Source organism: Myodes glareolus, chromosome X (genome assembly GCF_982192425.1).
Source record: "Myodes glareolus chromosome X, mMyoGla1.1, whole genome shotgun sequence".
NCBI lineage: Eukaryota > Metazoa > Chordata > Mammalia > Rodentia > Cricetidae > Myodes > Myodes glareolus.
The window spans coordinates 88,270,034-88,283,217 of NC_142053.1; the positions used below are offsets into that span (position 1 = coordinate 88,270,034).

General features: G+C 41.0%; 1 pseudogene; it reads left to right on the plus strand.

Annotated features, from left to right (window-relative positions):
- LOC125389480 (adenylosuccinate lyase-like) lies at positions 1-1,595 on the plus strand (annotated as a pseudogene).
- The last annotated feature ends 11,589 nt before the right edge of the window (positions 1,596-13,184 follow it).

A 13,184-nucleotide genomic window follows, 5' to 3' on the forward strand; every position in this document is an offset into this window, starting at 1 on the left:
CATTCTCCACTGGCAGCCCGCCTCCGCCAGCCTCGACATGTTTCTCGTTTACCGACAGGTACAAGTTCCAGATGTGGCATCAGCTGTGGCTGTAGCTTGCTGAGGTAAAGCAAGACACTGGGTTTGTCTATCACAGATAAACAGACACAGGAGATGAAGTTAAACCTGAACAATTTTAACTTCCAGAAGACAGCTGAAGAGAAACATCTGCGGCACTGTGTGATGGCTCACATTCGGCCATTGCTGTCTGAGAGCTGCGGGCATCAAAAATCTCAGTACCACCTCAGTGCCACATGGGAGACAATTTAGACCCAATTATTCTGAGAAATATGTTCGATCTGATTTTGCCAAAACTTGCTAGTATGATCTCGCGGCTTGATTACTTTGCTAAGGAACGTGTTGATCTGCTCACCTTGGGTGTCACATAATTCAGCCTGCTCAGTCTACCATGGATGGGAAATGCTGCTGTCTTTTGGATTCACAATCTCTACATGGATCTCCAGGATTTGAAGTGTATCTGTGATAAGCTGCATTTCTGGAGAGTGAAGGACACCACTGGCACTCAGGCCAACTTTCTGCAGCTCTTCGAGGGAGATCACTGGAAGGTGGAGCAGCTGGTGACTGATCACTGGAAGGCGGAGCAGTGAAAGAAATTTTCACTGAGAAGATGGCTCAGTGGTTAAGAGCACTGACTGACCTTCCAGAGGACCTGGGTTCAATTCCCAGCACCCACATGGCAGCTCACAACTGTCTGTAACTCCAGGATCCAACACAGTCACACATACATGTACACATACATACATACATACATACATACATATAGGCAAAAACAATAAAATAAAAATAAATAGATTAAAAAAGAGAGCGCTTTCATTATCACACTACATGAAAAGTGTGCATCTCAACGCCATCTATGCTGGCTAGCTTAGGGCCATCAGTACACAATACAAACAGAGATTTGTATTGGCCCAAACCTCCTGGTGAACCTGAAGGAGATGGAGGAGCCTTTGGAGAAACAGCAGATTGGCTTAAGTTTGATGCCATACAAGTAGAACCCCTGGCCTGTCACCTGACGGACCTTATCATGAACCCACTACAGACAGTTTCTGTGCAGTGGTTTGAACGCAAATTGGATAGTAGTGCAACCAATGGATCTGTGTGGCAGAAGTGTTCCTCACTGCAGATACCCTAAATACCCCAGATACTAAATGCCTTACAGAACATTTCTGAAGGATTGGTGGTGTGCCCCAAAGTAATTGAACAGCACGTTTGGCAAAAGCTGCCTTTCTTGGCCACAGAGAACATCATTACAGCTACGATCAAAGCTAGGAGCAACCAACAGGACTACCAGCAGAAAATGAGAGTGCTTTCTAACAGGCAGCTGCCATGGTTAAGGAAGAAGGAGGCTCCTAGGGTGGATTTGAGTAGATACCTACTTCAACCCTATTCGCTCAGAGTTGGAACATTTGGTGGACCCCTCTTCTTTCAGTAGCCAAGCACCCAAGCAGGTCCACAGATTCACAGAAGAGGAATTGTATCCCCTGCTCAAACCCTATGCAAATGTAATGGAGGTGAAAGCAGAGCTGTGTCTGTAGAGTAAAAAAGAAGTAAGGAAAAATTATTGAGAGTTTGATAATTATATTGCTGAGGATTTTTTTAAAGGAAAAGGAGTAGAATTGTGGAGCAGATATTTCAAGAGATGTTAAGGTATTATGCAATATAAAAAGTCAAGATTTATTTATTTATTTATTTATTTATTTATTTATTATTTTTGATTTTTCAAGACAGGGTTTCTTGTAGCTTTGGAGCCTGTCTTGGATCTAGTTCTTGTAGCCAGGTTAGCCTTGAACTCACAGAGATCTGCCTGTCTTTGTTTCCCAAGTGCTGGGATTAAAGGTGTGTGCTACCACTGCCCAGCTAAATTCTTAAAAATGGCAAACATGGGGCTCTATCATTACAAAGGCTACAGTTTTATTTGAATCAATAGTTTTCTTTATAAAGTAATGTAATATTTTATCAATTCTTTGTGAATTTCATGCAATGTCTCTGGATCATATTCACCCCTACTCCTCCCCACAACTCCCACTTCCAACCCTCCTCTATCCCTCTCCATTCACTTTGATTCTTTCTTTTAATTTTAGAAGACAGTATCTCACAGCATTGTGATGATCCCTGTCTACTGTAAGAAAGAAGCTTCTTTGATAATGCAAGAGTGTCATTTATCTGTGCATATGGGGACAAGAACTTAGAATATGTTTAAGAATTATTCTGGTTTAGGAAAGTGACAGTAATATGTTCTTTAGGTTTCATGGGCCCCATCAGCCACAAACATACAATGCCAGGCATGCATTCCCTACTATTAAGTAGGCCTTAACTTCAAATAGGTGGTTGTTGCTCAGCCCCAGGGAATAAGTGCCACTATATTACCATTCAGAATCATTTGACATGCTGATCCTTACTGTGGTTCAAAGGCTTACAGCAGGCTAGGACTATTTATTGCTGCTTTCCCTTGGCAGCTTGCATGACTCCTTTGGATACTATGAGAGCTAGTCCTTGGAGAGGAGGCTCACAGACCAAAACCAGATCGATCCCTCAAAGTCCTGTGTGTGCAGTGTGTGGTATCCTCCCTGAGGACTAGCTCTCCTGCTATAGGAAGGAACTATGAAAGCCGCCGAGGGAGAAAAACAATTAATAGTCCTTCCCGGCGGTAAAGCCTAAGATCCACAACAATGACCAGAACAACAATATCAAGGGTACAATAGTAGCGTTTATATACTAGGGGTAACCCACAGACACAAAATTGGACTTAAAACATGCTCAATAACTCAACAGGAGGGAATTACTGCCTGGTACTGTAAACCTAACCAGCTACCTGTGGTTGGTGAGGTCATGGATCTTAAAGGAGAACCTACATTTGCCATGTTCCTAAACCAGTATAAACCCTAACTGTTTTCAGAACAAATACCTGTACACTCACAAGTAAGTGAAGTCTTTGCTTCTCATCAGGGAAGCCTCTTTTTGCAGCCATTGAAGATCACTATGGAAATTCATAATGAGTCAAGATGCAGAGAACAATGATTGTGACATACCCAGCCCCAGCCGATGCATCTACAACATAACTTGTGCACCTAGTTCCCAGAGAATATTTCAGAACACGAGAAAGAGTGCAGGAGCCAGGGGCCCAGGATGTTTGCTATGAGATAGCATGTTCTATATAAGACAAGTAGTTGTTCTCGTGAAATCTTAACAACACAATCACCTAAACAAGATACCTACCCAAAGGTAACACCAGCTGACATGCTTATGTTGGGGTGAGGGGGAGACCTTACCCCTAGAAGAGCTACAGGCAATTAATGGGTGGTAAGTGAATGAGAATCAATCTCCTCCAGAAACAAATTCCCTAATGAATTACCCAATCCCATAGAGGTCTGTTGGGGGCACTAGTGTCTTTTCACTGTCTGGTGACTTAAAACCATTGCTAACATGACCTCCAGGGGATCTGGTACTCTCTTCTGGTCTCTGAGGACATCAGGCATGTATGTGGTACACAGATATATATGTAACCCCATACACCCAAATGTGTAAAATAATGTTATTTTAAAGACATTTTATAAAGAAAATGCTATGACAGAACTACAGCATAATCATAGAGAACTCAGCAATGACATTGATATAACCAAGATACAGAAAACTATACCTAGAGGGATTTTTTTGTAGTTGATAAGAATAATCTGTACTCTACTTAAGAATGTTACAGAAATAGAATCATGTATTATACAACATTTGTTCAGTCAGCCTAAGTTTTCGCAGAGTCACCCAGAGATTTGCCAGTTGTTTTTGTTTTTAATTGCTGAGCAGTATTCTATGGTATGGGTATAGTTTCTTTAAATATTCACCCACTAATGAATACCAAGTCTTTTTTGCAGGTTATGAGTATTATCTAATAAAACCTATCATAAATGTATATAAGTTTGGTATGAATATCAATTTTCATTTTTCTGAAGCAAATGCACAGTAGTGTAATTACTGAACAAAATGGAAATCCCACCTTTCTGTTTTAAAAACAAGAAAGAAGAAAGAGAAATTACTAAACTATTTTCTTATTTTTTTTGTGTTCATCAGGAATGCATGAGTAATTCAGTTTTTCTATATCCTTGGCAGCATTTGGTATTATCCTCAATTTTTATTTTAGGTTTTCTGATACATATGTAGCAATATTTCATTGTGGTATTAATTTGCATTTCCTAGGGGGCTAAGAATATTGTTTTTTTCATGTGCTTAGTTACCATGTACATATCCTCACCAGGGAAATGTCTTTTATGTTGATTCTCCATTTTCTACATGATAATCTTTCTTGTTTCTTTATTTGTTTGTTTTCTGAGACAGGATGCTCTCCTGGAACTAGCTTTGTAGACCAGATTGGCCTTGAACTCACAGAGATCCACCTGCAAGTGCTGGTGGTAAAGGCATGCTCCATCACCTCCAGGAACTTGTTATTCTTTTTACAAATGAAGTTCAAGGGTTCTTTTGTATATTCTAGATTTTCATTCTTATTTAATGTATGATTATCAAATGCTTTTTAAACATTCTACAGGTTATCTTATCATCACTCTCACTAAGAGAAAATAATTTCAATAAGGTTCATTTTTATCAATGATTCCTTTTCTGGCTTATGCTTTGGGAATCAAACTGTAAGCTTTATATCTTGTATATTTTTCTCTTTAATATAAAAGTTTTACAATTTTGCATTTAGGCCTAATCCCCATTTTGAAAAGAATTTGGTCTACATTTAGGTAAAAAATTGTTTTTTTTTTTCATAAATGAGCACATGTATTATTGGGTAGAGATGACTCACATGGTAGAATTCCTACAAGCCTTTGAATTCTTTTACTTTTCTGATGAATACACTTGATTGCACTTGCAGAAGTGACTCGAAAGGTTCTGGCCCCACCAGCCACACTGTTCACAAAGGAATCACAGTGTTAGATCCTCATTACACAAAAAGAAGAAAAAAAATAACTATTCTCATCATGCTGATTCATTTTAATTTCCGTCACCATCTCTCAAAGAAAGGCATGATAGCAGGTCCTGCATTTGTTGATAATTTCAACCTTCTGAGTATAATTTAGCCATTTGCTGTAACCTCAATTTCAGCCCAGAGAGATGGAATTCTAAACTTACCAATGAACACCTGGGGCTTCAGTATTATTTGTTGAAAAGAGCATTCTTGCACTTAATCGTTTTCGTATTTTTGTCAAAATCCACTCAAACCTATTTCTGTGAGTCTGTCTGGTTTCTCTATTCTGTTCCTTTGATCCATATAGTCTTGCTTATTGTAGCTACATAATAAGTACTGGAATTAGATAACGTGATTGTTCTTCTTTATTCTCTTTTGAAATTACTTTTAGGTATTTTCCTTTTCTGAATAAATTTTAGAATTACGTTTCTAACTATCAAAAATAATTCTGAGGTTTTATATAATTCTCATACAGCTTGTATATCAATTTTGAAAGAATTAACATTTTCCCCAGCTCTGATCAATAGGCTCCTTAAGCCTTGATTTGCTGCCCAGGTTGCCAGAATCTCTAAAACAGACCTGCTTTTCTCACATTGTGTTAACCCAGGACAAAAGGCTAACTGAAGTGTCTATTAACATATCAAAACCAATGCTGGTCAGCGCTCCCAGAATCACTCAGCACCTGTGGCTCCTCCCATCACTTCTCACCCTGCCCCTTACCCTAAACCTCTCCCTCCCAGAGGCTGGACTTCTCTCTCTCTCTCTCTCTCTCTCTCTCTCTCTCTCTCTCTCTCTCTCACACACACACACACACACACACACACACACACACACACACACACACACTGTAGACCAGGCTGGCCTTGGCCATAATGATCTACCTGCTTCTGCCTCCCAAGTGCTGGGGTTAAAGGACTAGGCCACCCAATCCTATATAATTTCAGCCATTTTAGACACATGGTCCATAGCCCTGGTGGTTTCTTGGTCCTCAGCTCCTCTCTTGCCCCCCCCCTTTCTCTTCCTCCCTCACTCCACCTCTTCCTCCCCTCTCAAGGCCTGGTTCAGTCCCCTGGCCATGTTCAGTCTGAACCCTTCCAGGTGTCCCTGTTTTCTTCCTCATATCTACAATAAACTTTCTCCACTATACATAGGAGCCGTTTTTTCCACCCACACTGGATAGTATGTCTCCCTTTCTCCATTGTTTTCATCTTAAAAACTATTTAAATCTGGTAAAGGGAGACCTTTTCTCTATGCAGCTGCAGCTTATTGTAACTTGCCTAACACGAACCCCCTTAAAACCTCCACTACTCAGTATCTCCTACCTGTTGGAATATTCATACTCCAATGTTCTAACTACCTCCATGGACAATAACTTGTATGTACATTAATGTAGCCTTATTCCTAGGCCCTGAGCTGTCTCTCAGCATTCACCTAATTCCAATGTGGAAGCCCAAAAATGTGAGCCTATTCTGCCTTGTCTGAAGGTTACAGTCTGAGCTTATTCAAAGTTGTTAACAACAATGGTGGCTACACACCCTGACCTAGGGTGTGGTTGCTTGGTGTTTTGGACAATAAGATGGCCTGTGGAGGTAGATTCATTCCATCTGGACCAAAGGTCAGAGAACTCAAGCATATTTCTGCTCCTTCTTTTGAAATAGGAGGTTTGATCAAAGGAGTGGCTGCCTTCAGGATACTTGGTCTAGGGTGGGTTCACTGCCTAAACAACAGAATGCTTTTCTCAAGAAATAATGACTTGTGGTCTCAAGTATTTGGAGCAAATAACTGTTCTTATTGTCCTCTGTATTATGTTAAGGCAGTCTTTTGCCTTCTTTCCCCTCTTTTGTATTGGGGTATAAAAGTGTATAGAAAATTAAATACGGGTGAACCAAGAGCTTAAAAGAATAATTCAGCATTCAATATTTGCTCAGTTGCCCTCCGGGTACTATCCTCTGTCTTTGTGTTTTCTCCTTATTTCTGTTTCTCCAGCTAACATTTCTAACCCTAAAGCCCCTACCCTGGAACCCACAAACCCGCTGTGGCCAGGATTGCAGCAGAAGACACCCCAATGTGTAGGCTCCTGACATTCCAATGTGAATGTCTTGTGGAAGAGAGATTGGAGAGTACCTATGTTGACTAATTTTATGTCAGCTTGACACGATCTACAGTTATCAGAGCAGAGAGAACCTCAATTGAGAAAATGCCTCCATAAGATCTGACTGTACGCAAACCTGTAGGGCAGTGCTTTCTCAGCCTTCCTAATGCTGTGACCCTTTAATATAGTTGATTTCTCATGTTGTGGTGACCCCCAACCATAAAATTATTTTGTTGCTACTTCATAACTCTAATTTTTTTCTCTTTTTTATTAGTTCTTTTTTATTTATTTTTATTTATTTATTAAAAATTTCCACCTCTTCCCTGCCTCCCTTTTCTCTCCCCCTCCCCACTTCCCCCTCCCTCTCTAGTCTTAAGAGCAGTCAGGGTTCCCTGCCCTGTGGGAAGTCCAAGGTCCTCCCCCATCCATACAGGTCTTTAAAGGTGAACATCTAAACAAACTAGGCTCCCACAAAGTTAGTCCATGCAATAGAATTAAATCCCAATGCCATTGTCCTTGGCTTCTCAGTCAGCCTTCATTGCCAGCCACATTCAGAGTGTCCATTTTGATCACATAACTCTAATTTTGTTACTATTATGAATTATAAAATGTAGGGACCAGCCATGACAAGCTCAATATAGCCTAAGTTTTAGAGTACCCAAAGGCAATACCTGGTTACAAGAAAGGCCACAAACTGAAATCAGCCAGGCACAACCCAGGAATTGGTCACCCAAGGGGAAAGTACCTAATGTTCCCAAGGAAATTCCTAATGTTCCAACTATTGTAGATAGGGTCACCTGATGTTCCTTAGCCCAGCACACACCCATTCCCCTTTCACCAAAACACCCCTAGACAGTCAGGGGTCCCGATCCTTAGAAACTCTCACCTCAACCTCTGCCATGATAAAAACCCACCCCAAGTGAGCTCAAGGGTCTCTGATCATGCCATGTGTTGGACTCATGGAAAATCTAAGTTCAAACTTAAATAAAGGCTCTTTGCTTTTATATATGGAATTCTGTCTCCATGGTGTTTTTTTTGGGGTCCCTGTGATCAGGCCATAACACAAAGTAAGTATCTGATATATGGTCCCCAAAGGGGTAGCCACTCACTTACAGGTTGAGAACCACTGCTGTAAGGCATTTTCTTAGTTGGTGATTGATGTGGGAGTGCCCAGCCCATTGCGGGTGGTAGTCCTGGGTTCTATAAGAAAGCAGGTGAAGCAAGTCAGTAAGTGTCATTCCTCTCCATGGCCTCTGCCTCAGGTCCTGCCTCCATGTTCCTGCCATGGTTGAGTTCCTGCTCTGATTTCCTTTAGTAGACTATGTTGGAAATGTAAGCCAAATAAACCCTCAAGTTACTTTGGGCATGTGTTTCATCACAGCAACAGGAACCCTAACATCGATAGTACAGAGGGAACCCAAGTTAAATGTTTTCACTCCCTTAAACAAGTTCGTTTGACCTATTTCTGATGCGGGAGAATTGTCTGTATTCTGTCAATCATATTTTAATAAAATGCTGATTGGCCAGGCAGGCAGTATAGGCGGGAAAACCAGACAGGAAGTAGAGGTGATGCAATGAGAACAGGAGAATTCTGGGAAGCAGGGGTTCCTCAGCCACTCCTGCACAGACCACTGAAGAGGCAACATGTAAGCTGACAGCTGAAAAAGTTACCAAGCCATATGGCTAACATAGATCAGAATAATGGGTTAAGATAAGTCATAAGAACTAATGAGTAGCCTGACCTAATGGGCCAATCAGCTTTATAATCTTATTGAGTCCTGTGTGTGATTTCTCTTTGGGATTTGCCAGTTGTGGGGTACCAGGCGGGACGGAAACCCCAACAAGCCAGCCCCCTTGCGCTACATATGGTGCCCAGATGTGGATAACTGAATCCACAGAAAGCCTGAGAAAGTTTGGGAAAGAATAGAGTAAAGCATGTTTTGTTGGTAGCAGCAATTTCTCAGGTCTACTTTGCTTGCTAGGGGCAAGCAAGGCTCTCATCTAAGAGAGGCTTCCTGACTCAGCTTTAGCTGCAAAACCTTGCAGCTCATTAAGTGGTCCTGCCACGAAACACTTAAATGGTGTTGATGAAAAGCTGAATGCATGCTTTTCGGTTTTAAGTTGTAGCAGGAAAAAAGGTGTGCTGTTTTAAAATGCCAGCTTTCTGGGCTGTCCTGCCAGGGCAATCTCTGAGTCTTTCAGGCAGGCAGTCTTACTGAGTATGGTCTGTGAGCAGAATGCTGCAGCTTGCTTGCTAGCAAGGACCTTGAAACGCCATAGAGTTGTGGCAGTGAACTGCAGCTCTGGCTGGTACCTCAGCCATGAGGCTGGAAAGTTAAGGAATGGGCTAATTCCAGCCGTAAAAGCCACACTTTTAGTCCTCTCCTTAAAGACTCATGTAGTCAGAAAAAGAGAGATATACAGTAAAGAGAGATTCAAAGACGAAGAAAACCTCTAAATGGTTTACAGTGTGTTAAAAATATATGCAGGCTAAAAGGTTAAAGTCATTAAAAATAAAAAAGAAAGAAAGGGAGATATAGGGTGTGGTGGTACACACCTTTAATCCCAATGCCTGAGAGGCAGAGACAGATCTCTGTGAATTCAAGGTGTGGTAGCATACACCTTTAATCCCAGCACTGGGGAGGCAGAGATAGGGATCTCTGTGAGTTCAAGGACAGCCTGGTCTACAGAGTTATTCCAGGACAAAGATATATACAGAGAACCTGTCTCAAAAAGCCAAAAGTTAAAAGTAAAATTAAAAGAAATAGAGGTTGAAATAAAGCTGCATAAAGATGGAAAATACACAGAAAATCTTGATACTGTATGCTATTATGCTCTCTTTGAATTGTTTGATTGCTGAGGAAGGAGCAACAGCTGCTAAAAGATATTTGCTTATAAATACTGCAGAATCAATCCAAGAAAGGTATTTTGAAACTACCTTGGCTTCAAAATTGAAGTCAAAAGGTATGTTACTTTGGAGAAGAGATTCTGCTTTTGTTTCCACAGAAAACGAGAGGCTCTGGATTTATTCAGAGTTAAGAAAAATCACCTTTGACCAAGGGAGGCCACCTGAGAAATCTCCGACAGGAACAGATGGCCCAGATGACAGAGTTCTACATCCAGAACAGATTCAAGACTGCTGCCTGAGATGATCAAGACTCACAGGATACTCTAGTCAGGACTTGATGATAATTTTCTTTAGTTCCTCATAAGATCATCAGAGCCCCCAACCAGCAGGAAGTAGCCTGAAATACTACGCCCACATTCCCAACAAATGGACTATGGGTATTTTCCTTTGTTTAAAAAAAAAAGAGGGAAATGATGCGGGAGAATTGTCTGTATTCTGTCAATCATGTATTTTAATAAAACGCTGATTGGCCAGCCAGGCAGTATAGGTGGGAAAACCAGACAGGAAGTAGAGGTGATGCAATAAGAACAGGAGAATTCTGGGAAGCAGGGGTTCCTCTGCCACTCCTGTGCAGATCACCGAAGAGGCAGCATGTAACTTGCCCAGCTGAAAAAGTTACCAAGCCATATGGCTAACATAGATCAGAATAATGGGTTAGGATACGGGCCAATCAGTTTATAACCTAATGTAGACTCTGTGTTATTTTCTTTGGGAATTGCCAGATGTGGGGTACCAGGTGGGACAGAAACCCCAACAAGCTGGCCCTCATGTTACATATTTCCATCAGATGTGCTTGACTGTATGTGTGTGGGAGATAGGTGGGCAGTAAATACTTCAGGATGTGTGCTTGCCACTGATTGGACTGGATGGGGGATGTGATGGATTGTGGGTTTTGCCTTTTTAAGTCTCTGCAAAATGTGACTTGTGGCCATTTCCTGGGAACCCAGGAGTGGACCTGGCCAGAGTCCATATTCTTGGAGAGTATTTAATTAAAGCTTGCTCCAAATTTGGCTCAAAAGTTGTGGAAGTGGTCTTATTCTCTACTGGTGGAATTAATAGTACTTAATTAATTAATTAATAGTAATTAAATTCCAGTTTCTGGATTCTTTCAATCTGACTTGGCTTTCTGTGACTAAGAGGCCATTGCAGGGCATGTCTTGCAATATGGAAGGGAAGGTAGAATTTTCAGCTTGGCACTGGAGGACTTTTACCATAGATGGGCAGACTGGTAAAGCCAATTTCAATAAGTAAAAGTAGCTTGCTTATCATAACAGAACTTGGTTTTCTGTTGGATTTCTTTGCTCATTGGCCAACACCTGCTCACTCTGATCCTCAGTTTCTCTCTCTTCAACATAAAGACAAATAGGACAAAATCACTGGTTTTGTATATTTTAAAGCAAGAGAGAATCATGTTGTAGAGAACCCTTCCAAGGCACCTTTAACCATGAAAATAATTATTAGCTGAGTTCTATTTGAAGGAAAAGTAAGATCTATTTCACTTTACTCTGAAACCTTAGGGCTCAGCCAAACCCAGTTTGAGAACTATTGGAATAGATTATATTTGAGAATTCTCACCTCTAATAATATTTATAGAACTAAATAAACTGGGAAAGTAAGAATGCTAAGGAGATTGGCGCACAAAGAAACTTGAAGGAATCAAATTGATGCTGTAAATGACTTACTAATAAACTCGTTTAGTAGACAATAAGTTATGTAAAGTGAAATTTAACTAAAAGAGCTGAAAGAATTATGCCTGGAAGATAAGCAGCATACTAACCAGGCTTGTTAGAAGCTTTAGGAAAGAAATGTTTTTGCCATAATCGAAATTTAGGGTTGCCAAGAAAATGTTTTCATAAATGCTCGTTCCTATTTCACCATAATTGACCCCCAATTAAGCTCCACTCTCATGACAAAAAGAGAGAACTTTGACTGACAACAAGCCATTAGGTACATTCCCATATCAAAGAACAGGCCCCCAAGAGTTAAGGCCTTCATTAAGTATTCGTCTTCTATTAAGTCCAGATTCTCCTATCAGAAAAAGCATAATTCTTACAGGTATGTAAGAGGACTTTGGATAGCAACTATTTGGGGAAAAAATAACACTGATGTACTTAAGGGATAATTTTGGCAATTTCTTTTCTGCATAAATCACCCATCTACCCAAGTGGCCAGACTTGCAGTGTCCTGTTGTTAACCCCACAAGAAAAGAGTAAAAGACCACCAACCCAAATCATGACTAAATTAATTACAGTAAACTTTATTCATGTCCATGGGCTGTCTTCCCCTAAGGAGGGGTTCAAGAGGTCAGATCAGGATGTGGGTAAGATAAGGGTTTTTATAGCTTAGGCATAGGGGGGTTCCAAATGGGGGATTTGATGGACAAATAGGTGGGGTTACAGGAGCCCAACATAAGCATAACAAGTCATAACAACCTCTTGAAACAAAGACATGGCTGCTGTTTCCTGGAACAGACAGTACAGAATCATTTGTGGCTAAGGTTACAGGTGCGGCATAGCCCAGTCCTTGAGAGGCAGAGATTTAATCATAAACAGGAATGAACCTAGTTTGTCTTTACTATAAAATGGCTTTCAAGCCCAAGATGGTGGCAGACTTGTTTATCAGTATCTCTGTTTAAATGGCTCAAAGTGTGACTGCCATAATTATGCTGGCCTTTCCTCTTAGTACCCTGTCCCTTTAAGAGACAAACTCTGCCCACTCCCAATCTCTCCCTTTCCACATAGGCAAGCTCTCTTTTCTCTCTCTCTGAAGAGGCAGCTGCTGCCTCTCCCCCTTCCTCTTCTCTTTCCTCTCTCTTCTCTCTGTCTCTCTCTTTCTGTCTCTGTATCTCTTCCTTCCTCCCCACTTCCCCCCCAAACCTTCCCAATACCGTCTTCCTAAATAAAACTTCATACTCCCCAAGCTCTCTCTGCATGGCATATTCTGTTTCCTGCATGGTCCCCCAGACACAGTGGGACCTGCCAGGATCACTAGTGCCATATCTTTCAGGGACTTGGGACTATCCTGAAGCGAATTCAAGGATGACAGTGTATGTGGAGTGTATAAGCCGAAGCCTATATAAACTGGGAAAATTTTCTGTTCAAGGAAGGTTCTTTTTTTGTGCATTAGGCAGAACCAGTCATACACTATTATTAAAAAGCTTCTTCCTT